The sequence below is a fragment of the Pelobates fuscus genome, chromosome 1, assembly GCF_036172605.1.
Source record: "Pelobates fuscus isolate aPelFus1 chromosome 1, aPelFus1.pri, whole genome shotgun sequence".
Classification (NCBI taxonomy): Eukaryota; Metazoa; Chordata; class Amphibia; order Anura; family Pelobatidae; genus Pelobates; species Pelobates fuscus.
In genome coordinates, this window is record NC_086317.1 from 7,944,216 (window position 1) to 7,960,076 (window position 15,861).

At 44.2% G+C, this 15,861-nt stretch overlaps 1 long non-coding RNA gene across 1 annotated transcript in view; it reads left to right on the forward strand.

Annotated features, from left to right (window-relative positions):
• The first annotated feature begins 2,765 nt into the window (after positions 1–2,765).
• Positions 2,766–15,861, forward strand: part of LOC134586382 (uncharacterized) — a 29,347-nt gene continuing 16,251 nt past the window's right edge. The window contains exons 1-2 of the long non-coding RNA XR_010086569.1: positions 2,766–2,854; positions 13,998–14,155. This is a non-coding gene — a long non-coding RNA (uncharacterized LOC134586382). The remainder of the gene's footprint in view (positions 2,855–13,997; positions 14,156–15,861) is intronic.

Here is a 15,861-nt window from a genome sequence, read left to right on the forward strand (position 1 = left end):
AAGCTTTGGACGTATAGCCAGGATGTTCACTAAGCTTTGGACATATAGCCAGGATGTTCACTAAGCTTTGGACATATAGCCAGGATGTTCACTAAGTTTTGGACGTATAGCCAGGATGTTCGCTAAGTTTTGGAAGTATAGCCAGGATGTTCACTAAGCTTTGGACATATAGCCAGGATGTTCACTAAGCTTTGGCCGTATAGCCAGGATGTTCACTAAGCTTTGGCCGTATAGCCAGGATGTTCACTAAGCTTTGGACATATAGCCAGGATGTTCGCTAAGTTTTGGACATATAGCCAGGATGTTCACTAAGCTTTGGACGTATAGCCAGGATGTTCACTAAGCTTTGGACGTATAGCCAGGATGTTCACTAAGTTTTGGACGTATAGCCAGGATGTTCATTAAGCTTTGGACGTATAGCTAGGATTTTCACTAAGCTTTGGACATATAGCCAGGATGTTCACTAAGCTTTGGACGTATAGCCAGGATGTTCACTAAGATTTGGACGTATAGCTAGGATTTTCACTAAGCTTTGGACATATAGCCAGGATGTTCACTAAGCTTTGGACGTATAGCCAGGATGTTCACTAAGCTTTGGACGTATAGCTAGGATTTTCACTAAGCTTTGGACATATAGCCAGGATGTTCACTAAGCTTTGGACGTATAGCCAGGATGTTCACTAAGCTTTGGACATATAGCCAGGATGTTCACTAAGCTTTGGAAGTATAGCCAGGATGTTCACTAAGCTTTGGACATATAGCTAGGATTTTCACTAAGCTTTGGACATATAGCCAGGATGTTCGCTAAGTTTTGGACGTATAGCCAGGATGTTCACTAAGTTTTGGACGTATAGCCAGGATGTTCACTAAGCTTTGGACGTATAGCCAGGATGTTCACTAAGCTTTGGACTTATAGCCAGGATGTTCACTAAGCTTTGGACATATAGCCAGGATGTTCACTAAGTTTTGGAAGTATAGCCAGGATGTTCACTAAGTTTTGGAAGTATAGCCAGGATGTTCGCTAAGCTTTGGACATATAGCCAGGATGTTCACTAAGCTTTGGACGTATAGCCAGGATGTTCACTAAGCTTTGGACAAATAGCCAGGATGTTCACTAAGCTTTGGACATATAGCTAGGATTTTCACTAAGCTTTGGACATAAAGCCAGGATGTTCACTAAGCTTTGGACGTATAGCCAGGATGTTCACTAAGCTTTGGACATATAGCCAGGATGTTCACTAAGCATTGGACGTATAGCTAGGATTTTCACTAAGCTTTGGACGTATAGCCAGGATGTTCACTAAGCTTTGGACATATAGCCAGGATGTTCACTAAGCTTTGGACATATAGCCAGGATGTTCACTAAGTTTTGGACGTATAGCCAGGATGTTCACTAAGCTTTGGACGTATAGCCAGGATGTTCACTAAGCTTTGGACTTATAGCCAGGATGTTCACTAAGCTTTGGACATATAGCCAGGATGTTCACTAAGTTTTGGAAGTATAGCCAGGATGTTCACTAAGTTTTGGAAGTATAGCCAGGATGTTCGCTAAGCTTTGGATGTATAGCCAGGATGTTCACTAAGCTTTGGATGTATAGCCAGGATGTTCACTAAGCTTTGGACAAATAGCCAGGATGTTCACTAAGCTTTGGACATATAGCTAGGATTTTCACTAAGCTTTGGACATAAAGCCAGGATGTTCACTAAGTTTTGGACATATAGCCAGGATGTTCACTAAGCTTTGGATGTATAGCCAGGATGTTTACTAAGCTTTGGACATATAGCCAGGATTTTCACTAAGCTTTGGACATATAGCTAGGATTTTCACTAAGCTTTGGACATAAAGCCAGGATGTTCACTAAGTTTTGGACATATAGCCAGGATGTTCACTAAGCTTTGGATGTATAGCCAGGATGTTTACTAAGCTTTGGACATATAGCCAGGATTTTCACTAAGCTTTGGACATATAGCCAGGATGTTCACTAAGCTTTGGACATATAGACAGGATTTTCACTAAGCTTTGGACATATAGCCAGGATGTTCACTAAGCTTTGGACATATAGCTAGGATTTTCACTAAGCTTTGGACGTATTGCCAGGATGTTCACTAAGCTTTGGACGTATAGCCAGGATGTTCACTAAGCTTTGGACATATAGCCAGGATGTTCACTAAGCTTTGGACGTATAGCCAGGATGTTCACTAAGCTTTGGACATATAGACAGGATTTTCACTAAGCTTTGGACATATAGCCAGGATGTTCACTAAGCTTTGGACGTATAGCCAGGATGTTCACTAAGCTTTGCAGCTTTTTCTCTACAATCCCAATGTCCTCACAGGTGTCAGGGAGGCTCTCATATTCCTGCATTAAAACTGAAATCCCAAGATTTATATAAGGGAATTTAGTTTTATTTTTAAAAATTCAAAAATGTTCCATTGTGGCCAGCCTTTACAGTTCCATTAATTCACCACAATTCACTGTTCACTAGATACACCTCTCATGTCACCTCAGTAGACCAGTTCCTGTGTCTTTACATTTCTGTAGGAGCAGACTATTGATAACTTCTGTTTAGCTTTTTATTTATATTAATTATCTTTTGTGTCCAAGTATTCAGCTGTAGTTAAAGCTAACAAACCTTTAAAGGTAGTTTCCATCCTTGGTAATAGGATCTCTTTACATGGCCAACTTTATGTACAATAAATTGACCAGGCAACGATTCTTCATTTGTTAAAACTCAACTGTGCGCATCTTTGTATCTTTTCAGCCGCACTCCGTTACAGTCAGAGGAAATTGTAGCTGAGCTGGTTTACACTTTCTTGATCCCTGAGGTACAGAAGACACAAGCACGTGAAAGAGGTGAGTAAAATAGGTGATGCAAATACTGAACACTCGTCCTTACCCTTCCCCTGTCTGTGGGGCAAATACTGTACACTCGTCCTTACCCTTCCCCTGTCTGTGGGGCAAATACTGAACACTCGTCCTTACCCTTCCCCTGTCTGTGGGGCAAATACTGTACACTCATCCTTACCCTTCCCCTGTCTGTGGGGGCAAATACTGAACACTCCTCTTTACCCTTCCCCTGTCTGTGGGGCAGATACTGAACACTCATCTTTACCCTTCCCCTGTCTGTGGGGCAGATACTGAACACTCATCTTTACCCTTCCCCTGTCTGTGGGGCAGATACTGAACACTCATCTTTACCCTTCCCCTGCCTGTGGGGCAGATACTGAACACTCATCTTTACCCTTCCCCTGCCTGTGGGGCAGATACTGAACACTCATCTTTACCCTTCCCCTGTCTGTGGGGCAGATACTGAACACTCATTTTTACCCTTCCCCTGCCTGTGGGGCAAATACTGAACACTAATTTTCACTGTTTCCCAATCTGTGGGGCAAATGCTGAACACTCATCTTTACCCTTCCCCTGTCTGTGGGGGCAAATACTGAACACTCATCTTTACCCTTCCCCTGTCTGTGGGGGCAAATACTGAACACTCCTCTTTACCCTTCCCCTTTCTGTGGGGCAGATACTGAACACTCATCTTTACCCTTCCCCTGCCTGTGGGGCAGATACTGAACACTCATCTTTATCCTTCCCCTGTCTGTGGGGCAGATACTGAACACTCATCCTTACCCTTCCCCTGTCTGTGGGGCAGATACTGAACCTTCATCTTTACCCTTCCCTGTCTGTGGGGCAGATACTGAACACTCCTATTTACCCTTCCCCTCTCTGTGGGGCAGATACTGAACACTCATCTTTACCCTTCCCCTGCCTGTGGGGCAGATACTGAACACATTTTTCATTGTGCATGAGATAACAAAACATCTTACAATGCCACAACAGCGTATGTAAGCACAGTAATAACACAGTTTTACATATATGTGGCACATTTTTTAAGTGTAGCTATAGACAGGCTATGTATACACGTCTAATTGTAGATCTCAACAATATAAAAAACAAGTAAAAGGCTTAACATGCAAGATGTGGTGATTATTACGCTGTGTAGAGTAACTGAGTGTCATGAGAGTAAGGCCCAGGCTAGGGACATTGGTTTACTTTGCAAGATCCGCAATGAGTTAGATGGAATATAGTTATGCTTAAGAAGGTCGGAGCAGAATAATAAGCAGAATGGTAAGCATAATACTGCAGTGTGCAGGCAAACAAGAGAATGGGTCACAGCACAGTGTACAGCTGACTGTATGTGTGATCCAGGCAGTATGTTATAACATATAGGCATAGATATGGCATGAATGGTGATAGAGCTGCTCATGATATATAGGCTAAACATTTCTTGTGGTACAGTAACCTATTCATTAGGATGTGCGTTCAGATGCTATGTAGTACTAAGGTGGGAGACAAAGAGCATGTATTAAGAAGCACATTAGGTATCATGAGAGCGATATACTTATATCTGTTAAATAGAATGAAAAAATAAAATAAAAAAATAAGAGGCAGGATAGCGTCTATTATATGTGTAAATTGTACGCCATATCCTTTATTTTTCACTGGGTAAGGTGAATGGCCATTGAGTCATTGTGGTTAAGACAGCTTAACCTAAGCCAGCCAGAGGGTAAACAGAGTCCGGTAACCAGGATGAGTGCTGCAGGCTGCCCCAACTTACAGAGGATCCACAAATTGGGCCTTTCGCTAGCAGGGTTCCCCTTGGTACCTCAGTGGGAGTATACGCTATGGTGTGATCCTGCCGCCGTTGTAGCTGTCTCATGTAGGGGGTCCCAATCTTAGCCCCATGCGGTGGAGTAGATTTGCGAGCAGGCTGGAAATGTAGCTTACTCCGGTGCCGTTTGCCAGCACTCTTTGCTCTGGGGATTGCTTGCCGGTGTTGGGAGCCAGGTGATGGCACTTCAGGTAAATTCTCATCTGCTGTGTGAGTCTCAGCTTGTTTCAGCCTGTGTGCTAGTTTCATCCAGAAGGCTGCGAATGTGCGTTCCAGGCCAGGATATCAGGTTCTCCCTCACTGTGGCTTGGTGTGCACGTCCGCCATTGTGTTCCACTCTGGTACTGCAGGTTGTCCGCCATTGTGTTCCACTCTGGTACTGCAGGTTGTCCGCCATTGCGTTCCACTCTGGTACTGCAGGTTGTCCGCCATTGTGTTCCACTCTGGTACTGCAGGTTGTCCGCCATTGCGTTCCACTCTGGTACTGCAGGTTGTCCGCCATTGTGTTCCACTCTGGTACTGCAGGTTGTCCGCCATTGTGTTCCACTCTGGTACTGCAGGTTGTCCACCATTGTGTTGTCTGTGTGGGCTTGTCACTTGCCTCCTGCATAGTTGGGATGTCTCCCAGGAATGGACCGGGATCACCCCCACCGGTTCGGGGGGGAGTATCATGTCTTCTGGACCGCCAGTGAGAGGATGGGGAAAGCACCTGCAGGCCACGGTCAGACACCTCGGGCTCCCGTGCACCAATTCCCTCGAGAGAGGTATCAGGAGATTTGCTAGGGCACGCTGAGCACAGGTAAAGCAACCTCGTTTGGGTAAGAGGTTGTATTGGCGATTATTTAGCGATGAATCAATTTTAGCTGTGGGAGCCCAGTGAACACGCGTCTAGTCAGCAAGCTGGTCAGGCTACGCCCCCCTCCTGAACACTCATCTTTACCCTTCCCCTGTCTGTGGGGCAAATACTGAACTTTTATCTTCACATTTCCCTGTCTGTTGGGAAAATACTGGACACTCATCTTTATCCTTCATCTGTGTGTGTGTGGAATAAATACTGAACACAGAGCTTTACCTGTTCCCTGTCAGTCAGTAAGAAAGCCAAGAAAGTCAGTAAATGTGACTTGTTAGCTTTTCCTAAAACTAGTAGCTCCCCTGAGGGGTGAAAACATTTACATAAATGTTTGTGAATATATATTGAAGTATTTTTCCATTCCAGGCAGAGATGATTAACTGTGGGGGATCTGATTTTTTTTGTTACACCGTGACTTTCAGTGAGAGTTTCCATAACTTCCTCCCTTAAAGGGACAAAATAGTCACCAAAACAACTTTAGCTTAATGAAGCAGTTTTGGTGTATAGATCGTGCCCCTGCAGTCTCTGTGCTAAATTCTCTGCCATTTAATTTCTTAGAATTTTTTATCTCCTGCTCTCCTAATAGCATTACTGAGCTATTAACAGATCAGGAGACAAGAAATTCAATACAAGTTAAACAGTAGTTTTAATACAGGAAGTGTAAACATTACTTTAATACAGGAAGTGTTTAGGAAGGCTGTGTAAGTCACATGCAGGGAGGTGTGACCAGGACTGTATAAACAAAGTGATTTAACTCCTAAATGGCAGAGAATTGAGCAGTGAGACTGCAGGAACATGAGCTAAAGTTGTTTTGGTGACTTTAGTGTCCCTTTAATTTCCTTATTATTTCTTTTTAAATCAAAGCTATTTTAGTTTTTTATTTATGTATTTCTTTATATAAAGACTACACATACAAACTGAACTATAATGTTTTTATGCAGGATGTATGTCACTAATACTAAAACCAAGGTCCGAGTATGATCAATAAATCCCTTGTAGTAATACTTTTCTAACACCAGATGTCGATAGAAACAATTTGTTTGTAGTAATAATGATAACCATTATGCCAGCCTTAAAAAGCAGCTGTCGCTAAGACCGACATTATTTTACTTTATTAAAAAGAGACTGCGGTTTATTGGGATTATGTCTGAGATTACTGTCCTAATGTGGGATACACTAGTATAACCTCTAGTGTATATTAGGGATAGTTGAGGAGATGCAGCCCATGTGTATGTAAAAGTGACCCACTCCATAATCCTAATTCTCGCTAAGCCCTCCTAATCACCCACTCTCACCCCCTTAGTCTAACTTTTCAAGTTACAAGCATAATTCTAAATGTCATTTTTGTAAACAGTGATTAAATGCTGTTTTGTTTTTATTTTAAAAACATATCTTTATGAAGCATTACATTTGTTTAAATATATATAGTTACATTTTTAAAACACTTCAATTTGGTGGATATGATCCCTTGTCTTCCTTGTGCTAACGCTGTTTAAGAGATATCAAACCTCCTCATTGATATCTGCCTCTTCTCAGCTGCCATCCCAGAACTTTTTCTAAGTACTATGCTAAGGTGCACCGTGCAGCATTACTGAGCTCACATTCAGTGCAGCGTTACTGAGCTCACATACCGTGCACCGTTACTGAGCTCACATACCGTGCAGCGTTACTGAGCTCACATACAGTGCAGCATTACTGAGCTCACACACCGTGCAGCATTACTGAGCTCACATACCGTGCACCGTTACTGAGCTCACATACTGTGCAGCGTTACTGAGCTCACATACAGTGCAGCATTACTGAGCTCACACACCGTGCAGCATTACTGAGCTCACATACCGTGCACCGTTACTGAGCTCACATACTGTGCAGCGTTACTGAGCTCACATACAGTGCAGCATTACTGAGCTCACACACCGTGCAGCATTACTGAGCTCACACACTGTGCAGCATTACTGAGCTCACATACAGTGCAGCGTTACTGAGCTCACATTCAGTGCAGCGTTACTGAGCTCACATTCAGTGCAGCGTTACTGAGCTCACATTCAGTGCAGCGTTACTGAGCTCACATTCAGTGCAGCGTTACTGAGCTCACATTCAGTGCAGCGTTACTGAGCTCACATTCAGTGCAGCGTTACTGAGCTCACATTCAGTGCAGCGTTACTGAGCTCACATTCAGTGCAGCGTTACTGAGCTCACACACCGTGCAGCGTTACTGAGCTCACATGCCGTGCAGCGTTACTGAGCTCACATGCCGTGCAGCGTTACTGAGCTCGCATACAGTGCAGCATTACTGAGCTCACATACAGTGCAGCATTACTGAGCTCACATACAGTGCAACGTTACTGAGCTCACATACAGTGCAGCGTTACTGAGCTCACATACAGTGCAGCGTTACTGAGCTCACATACAGTGCAGCGTTACTGAGCTCACACACCGTGCAGCATTACTGAGCTCACATACCGTGCAGCATTACTGAGCTCACACACCGTGCTGCATTACTGAGCTCACATACAGTGCTGCATTACTGAGCTCACATACAGTGCAGCGTTACTGAGCTCACATACCGTGCAGCGTTACTGAGCTCACATACCGTGCAGCGTTACTGAGCTCACATACTTTGCAGAGTTACTGAGCTCACATACTTTGCAGAGTTACTGAGCGCACATACAGTGCAGCGTTACTGAGGTCACATACCGTGCAGCGTTACTGAGGTCACATACCGTGCAGCGTTACTGAGCTCACATACTGTGCAGTGTTACTGAGCTCACATACAGTGCAGCATTACTGAGCTCACACACCGTACAGCATTACTGAGCTCACACACCGTGCAGCGTTACTGAGCTCACATTCCGTGCAGCATTACTGAGCTCACACACCGTGCAGCGTTACTGAGCTCACATATTTTGCAGAGTTACTGAGCGCACATACAGTGCAGCGTTACTGAGCTCACCTACAGTGCAGCGTTACTGAGCTCACCTACAGTGCAGCGTTACTGAGCTCACACACCGTGCAGCGTTACTGAACTCACACACCGTGCAGCGTTACTGAGCTCACATACCGTACAGTTCAGGTATTTCAAGCGTTACATCAGGTGTGCTTGAGACAACACCTGTTTTGAATATCTGTGCTGTTGTGAGGGATTCTATTCGGGGGGTTGATTAGTTTTGAAACTGGAGAAGCCATTATAAGTCGCACTTTCAGATGAATACATAAAATATATCAATCCTAAAAAAGATCTAATAATCCAGGAGCAACTTATCCACTTGAATTATAATACTCTCTATATGGACTTTTTTTTAGAGGATCTGATATATAGTATCTGCTTTGAATCATCATCTATTATTTGAACTTATTGTTGCAAGTTTACTTGTTTTTTTTTAACTGATAACTTGCTCCTGGATTCTTATATCTTTTTTAGGATTTATATATTTGATGTATTTTTCTAGAGAGGATTGGTGACCTCTTTTATACCAGTTCTGAGCTAGTTATAGTTATTTTTATTTGTATTCCAATTCTGTGCTTTTACTCCCTCTACCCCCGGTTCCAGTTTATTAGATTACTATTTTAGGCTTCTGTTTTACTGTGCTTTTATAACTATTGATATAACTGTATTCCTTATATTCTTAGCATTTTCAGATGAATTTGGGGAAACCACTTGAAGCATTCGTTGTGTCAAAGTTTATCAATTGCTTTTGATTGGTTTGTTCATTGCAAACCGCTGAAAATCTGTAAATTTTGACAATAAACCTGATTTTCAATGGGGGTTGAAGAATTTTGATTACAACTATATAAAGCTGATATCTTCTGAGGTGGGTCTTTGCTAATTCAAATAATTCTAGATATGGCCGCTCATGTATTACCAACATGTTTGCAATGTATATTTTACATAGTGTGTGCGTATAGAATGCTTTGTGTAGCATCATGATTCTGCGGTATATTCTCGGCCTCTAAGCTTACAATTCCCGTCTCCCAGCCCAATTACTGCGAACGTTTTTACCTTTCTGACAAAGAATGTAAAGTTGTGCTGTTTCTCTGATTAGTATTTATAAACACTTCCTATTATACCTATTATCTTACCCAGCACCCTTTCTGTTAATGTTTCTGGATTGTCACCCAGTAGATGAAAGAATATTTTTCGATTTTCAGGTTGTTACTTGCCGTGCTGTCACTGTGTGAGTTCATTTCCAAATAACATTCAATATGTAATTAGCAAAAATGATTTGTATTAAATGTTGTGCGCGTTTAGCTGCTAATTGACTTGGTTGCCTATGGATGGCTGTGTAATGTTATTTAGAGATTAAGATCTTACAGCTTGTTAATGTACAACATCAGCCGCTAATTAGCACGTGCTCTGTTTGTTACTAGAGAGCGCCTCATCACATAGAGCGGCTGCCGGAGGAGAGACAGCAAACATGCATTGACACTTTATACATTATCTGAAGGGTCTTTATGGAGTTATAGAGAGAGAGACTGTTATTGACCTGCTGGCAGTTATGGCTGTATGTTTTCTATACCCAATCTTTCAGTGCTAGGTGGGCCATAGGGTGGCAATGCCAGCAGAAATACTGGGCATATCAGAGGGCCGTCCCTGAACTGGATTTCACTTGTTTTCTTGCAGGTGTAGACCTTAGCACTGAAGGTGCAGGTGGCCATCAATACAAGTTTATGTGCGATTCTGTGATTGTGACTTTACCTTTAGATAGATCTGGGCTTCAACATCTCATTTCAGACTCAGGATATTTTTTAGTAAAGTGTAAAATATTGGCAATTTTAGATTCAGGCCAAAATAGCTGGACTCCGAACACGGCTGACTTGGAGAAATTCCCCATTCGGCTGTTCTGGACTCTGAACGTCAATACTATGGAAATTACATCACTGAATAATAATAATAAAACACTGGAAATCACTTAGAAGTTGTGCGAACTTTTCTTTCCATACAATGCTCTGGTTTCCTCTAAATGTATATTAAAGATTATGTAACTGACAGCCAAGGCACACACTGTGGAGGAGAACCAATGGGGTTATGTGTATTAGAGATTGGCAACCAGGGCACACACTGCGAAGGAGAACCAATGGGGTTATGTGTAGTAGAGATTGGCAACCAGGGCACACACTGCGAAGGAGAACCAATGGGGTTATGTGTAGTAGAGATTGGCAACCAGGGCACACACTGCGAAGGAGAACCAATGGGGTTATGTGTATTAGAGATTGGCAACCAGGGCACACACTGCGAAGGAGAACCAATGGGGTTATGTGTATTAGAGATTGACAGCCAGGGCACACACTGCGAAGGAGAACCAATGGGGTTATGTGTATTAGAGATTGACAGACAGGGCACACACTGCGAAGGAGAACCAATGGGGTTATGTGTATTAGAGATTGGCAGCCAGGGCACACACTGTGAAGGAGAACCAATGGGGTTATGTGTCTGAGACATCTGTTCTGAAAGCTAAAAACTGCAAGAAAACAAGAGAATTACTGCAAAAGTGAGTAAATCCAGTTCAGGGACAGCCCTCTGATATGCCCAGTATTTCTGTTGTGATGGCCACCATATGGCCTGTGACGAAACCAATCTCGCCACATTGTATTGGAGGAGCCTGGTTGCCCGCCTGCTGCCTTTGGACTATGGCCCTGGGAGATTGGGCCCTTTACAAACAGTATTCGTCCCTAACAGAGTGCATGTCACTCATTCTGGCCCTTTAAATACAGTGGGGCCATTCGGTACTTGCCCTGTGTGAGCAGTGATACCCCCCAGATAGCTATGCCATGGAGCCTATTCATATAATGAAAGACTATGGGAAAGACTTTGGCTCCATGGCAATTAAACTGTATTTGTGTGGTCTGCGTGCCATTCACCTAATAATGTGCACGCAGACCTGAGCTATCTGGGGATATGTTAAATGTCTGTGTTTAATGTATAAAATGTGACTTTATGTATTTTAAAGAGTTTTATGTTGTTTTGCAACCATGTGGTTAATGGAGTCTGCCTCTAGTCCTGGATAATTAGATTTCTTCTCCAATTATCTCCAGGGCAGAAGGGAGGAAGCCAGGATGCATTGTGGGGATGTTTTACTTTTACTGTTTGAGCCAGGGGGAATAAAAGATAGTTTTACTAACTGTTGAACCCCTGGTCTGATTCATGCCATTTTTTAATATGTTGTTCCCCTGAATGGATTGATTGTGGATATGTATTTTTATGTGAATGTGATGTATGGTTTTAAAGTTATGAAAGTTGTGTAAAAGTATATTTTGAACTGTATGCATAATGGGATTAAGTGTCACACTAAGGGGAGGGGATGTGTGGGAGGTAACATCTATGTTATTGGTTATTTTATGCCTCCCCCTGGGTGTGGCCTGTATGTGTACTCATGTAATAAAAACCAGGCTGGGTGCCCAGCACCTCAGACCACTGCTTGACCTTCAACACGGAGCCTTGTCTCGTTCTTGGGGGGATTCACTGTATGCTGTTGGAGATTTGACTGCTAGGAGTGTAAGCTGATGTCTGCTTTTCCTATTCATCTGCTAGCAGCTATTTGTGAGGTTCCAGCTGGAGTGCTACCTTATTCACCTATATCCAGTTCGTGAGTTCTGATGTTCTGCAGTAGCTGTGCCTTTCTGAGAAAAGGGGATTATCGCCTAAACGGATTTTAACCCCTCATATGCTGAAACGGTCCGTTACATGGCCCACCTAGCATTGTGCCGGCAAGCCAAATAGAGAAGCACTGCCGGCAAGCCAAATCGAGAAGAAGAGGCGTCACTAATAGAAAGTTTCTGCTGGTTCCACTGGTTTGCGTGGTGACTGCCCCACTTTTAGTATTGTCCCCTTTCATTTTATACATAACCTTATTGTTTCTGTTCAACTTTCTACATACTCTCTCTGTACTGACTGACAGGCGTAATGGGCGGAGCTTATAATAGTGGCAGACATGTTTACAGGATGTGGTTATCGCTATACTGACTGACAGGCGCAATGGGCGTAACCTATAATAGTGGCAGACATGTTTATAGGATGTGGTTATCGCTACACTGAGTGACAGGCGAAATAGGCGAAGCTTATTGAGGCGGAACCAACCTCGCCACTGTCCACTGGAGAAGCCTGGTTGCTCGCCTGCTCCCTTTAGACTATGGCCCCTGTTCTTTTTCACTGCAGGAAGGCTGCTTTGTGCCTTTCTGCGGACTGTTAAAGCCATGCTACCCCAGATAGCTATGCCATGGAGCCCAGCCGTATACTGAAAGACTTTGGCTCCATGGCGATTGAACTGTATGTATGTGACTGACAGGCGCAATGGGCGGAGCTTATAATAGTGGCAGACATGTTTATAGAATGTGGTTATCGCTATACTGACAGGCGCAATGGGCGGAGTTTATAATAGTGGCAGACATGTTTATAGAATGTGATTATCGCTATACTGACTGACAGGCGCAATGGGCGGAGCCTATAATAGTGGCAGACATGTTTACAGAATGTGTTTATTGCTATACTGACTGACAGGCGCAATGGGCGGAGCTTATAATAGTGGCAGGCATGTTTATAGGATGTGGTTATCGCTATACTGACTGACAGGCGCAATGGGCGGAGTTTATAATAGTGGCAGACATGTTTACAGGATGTGGTTATCGCTATACTGACAGGCGCAATGGGCGGAGCTTATAATAGTGGCAGACATGTTTACAGGATGTGGTTATCGCTATACTGACTGACAGGCGCAATGGGCGGAGTTTATAATAGTGGCAGACATGTTTATAGGATGTGGTTATCGCTATACTGACTGACAGGCGCAATGGGCGGAGTTTATAATAGTGGCAGATATGTTTACAGGATGTGGTTATCGCTATACTGACAGGCGCAATGGGCGGAGCTTATAATAGTGGCTGACATGTTTATAGAATGTGGTTATCGCTATACTGACTGACAGGCACAATGGGCGGAGTTTATAATAGTGGCAGACATGTTTATAGGATGTGGTTATCGCTATACTGACTGACAGACGCAATGGGCGGAGCTTATAATAGTGGCACACATGTTTACAGGATGGGATTATCTCTTCCCAAGGAGAAGGTGAGATCCAATCGAAAGAATTAAATAGCATACGGTTTATTTAATCACTATTGAAATATTTTTGGCTGACATGGGAAGATTATGCGGCTTTAATAGCCATACCTGGTAAGCTCCATGTTTGCTATATTATTTCCCTTCACTGAATTGCTTTGTTTCAAGATCGGGTCAGTAAGTGGCAGCTTCTGAGATTGTTTATAGATTGCATTACATTTTCCTTCCTGGAAAACACAATTTGCAGGCTATTGTCGTTGATGGGTTTCCTGTCTAACCAGTTCTAGTCTTCGGAGCACACAGACTAACCGTTAACCCAATAATAGTCAGCTGTACTTGCCATATGACAGCTAGTCCTATCATCCTCCTGCTCCAAGTCTTTGTTACAGTAGTAACTGTGTCCTAAATTTGCCCCTTACAGTTCGGAAGTGTCAGCGCAGACACATTGAAGCTGCCCACCGCATCATTCACGGGGACACAGAGAACCTTTTAAATGGAATGATGGGTTCGGATGGTCTTTCAGTCCAGGAGACAGATGTCGAGAATGATATAACACAGAAGATGAAGTGATGGAGGCAGGTGAGATCTCTTTAATTCTCTTCCACTGCAAGTTCCTTGGAGTATGTCATTACTTTGTCTGTAACCATTCTGCGGGTTCATTTCCTAACCTAGCACAATCTCTGTAACAGTTTACCAGGAGTTGGAGCCCAGTTGCAGAAGATGGCACAGGGAGGAGGCAAAAACCAGAAGCGCAGTACAAATGAAGGGGAAATCCAAAGGCAGGGTCAGACGAGAAGCAGAAGTCAGGGCTAGCAGTGGAGTAACGTAGTCGGTAAAGCAGGCAGAGGTCAGAGTCCAGGAAATCAGTCAGTAGCGAAGCAGAGATCCGGCAGGAAAAAACACAGGCAAAATGACCAGATGCCAGGTTTCAGACAGGGCTGGCTTTTACAGCCTGCTAATTAGATGCAGCTGACCCTAATTGGAGAAGGGCTGCAGGTGGATCAGCACTGCTTAAAGGACCACTCTAGGCACCCAGACCACTTCAGCTTAATGAAGTGGTCTGGGTGCCAGGTCCAGCTAGGGTTAACCCATTTTTTTTTTATAAACATAGTTTCAGAGAAACTGCTATGTTTATAAATGGGTTAAGCCTTCCCCCTAATCCTCTAGTGGCTGTCTCATTGACAGCCGCTAGAGGCGCTTGCGTGATTCTCACTGTGAAAATCACAGTGAGGGCACGCAAGTGTCCATAGGAAAGCATTGTAAATGCTTTCCTATGCGACTGGCTGAATGCGCGCGCAGCTCTTGCCGCGCGTGCGCATTCAGCCGACGGGGCGGAGAGAAGGAGGAGAGCTCCCCGCCCAGCGCTGGAAAAAGGTAAGTTTGAACCCTTTTCCCCTTTCCAGAGCCGGGCGAGAGGGGGTCCCTGAGGGTGGGGGCACCCTCAGGGCACTCTAGTGCCAGGAAAACGAGTATGTTTTCCTGGCACCAGAGTGGTCCTTTAATCCAGGCAAGGGGTCAGAAAGCAGAATAATGCAGACAGATACTGAAGCCCCCTGGTGGACAGCATGGTAGAGAACCTGACTGTGATGCTTGAGCTGTGAGTACAAACCCAGCCAGTTCTCTTAAAGGGGCAACCACGCCTTGCTGTCTGCAGGGTTCGGGTTGCACCATGACAGAGCTCCCCCACAAGGGGCGACCTCCGGGTGCCAACAGACATGGCTTCAACTAGTCCGGTTCAGACAGGAAATCCAGGTCTGTATAGGCATCAAAATCTCAGAGTGTTGGAACATTTTGCAGGTTGTTATTCTTTGAGAAGGCAGTGGAGGCAAGAAGGGGATGCAGCTCTGGCCTTAAGAGCCTGCTCAAAGGCCTTTAGATCTTCCCCACGGTTCCATTGGAGGCAAATACACAGTCTGGGGACAGATCCCTCTGTGTTGGAGCAGGAAGCTTTAGGGGAGACAGAAGCTGGGAATTGGAAGGTAGCCACTTTTTGAGGCTCTTGAACAGGAGCAGGGTTAGCTGAGACCATGATGGTGATATTGGTCTGGTTAGGTGGTCTTTTCGGTCCAGTAGCATGCAGAGTTGAACAATAAAGGGGCCATGGAGGACTTGCTGGATGGTGATACAGAGCCTCCACATGGCTATGTTTAGGGCGAGGAGGACTTATCGGACAATAGCTGATGTAGTGGCCTCCCTTGCCACAATAGAAGCAAAGGCCTTTGGCTCTCCTTATGGCCTTTTCAGTTACTGTGGGCATGGTATTTAGTGCTCCAATCTGCATGGGT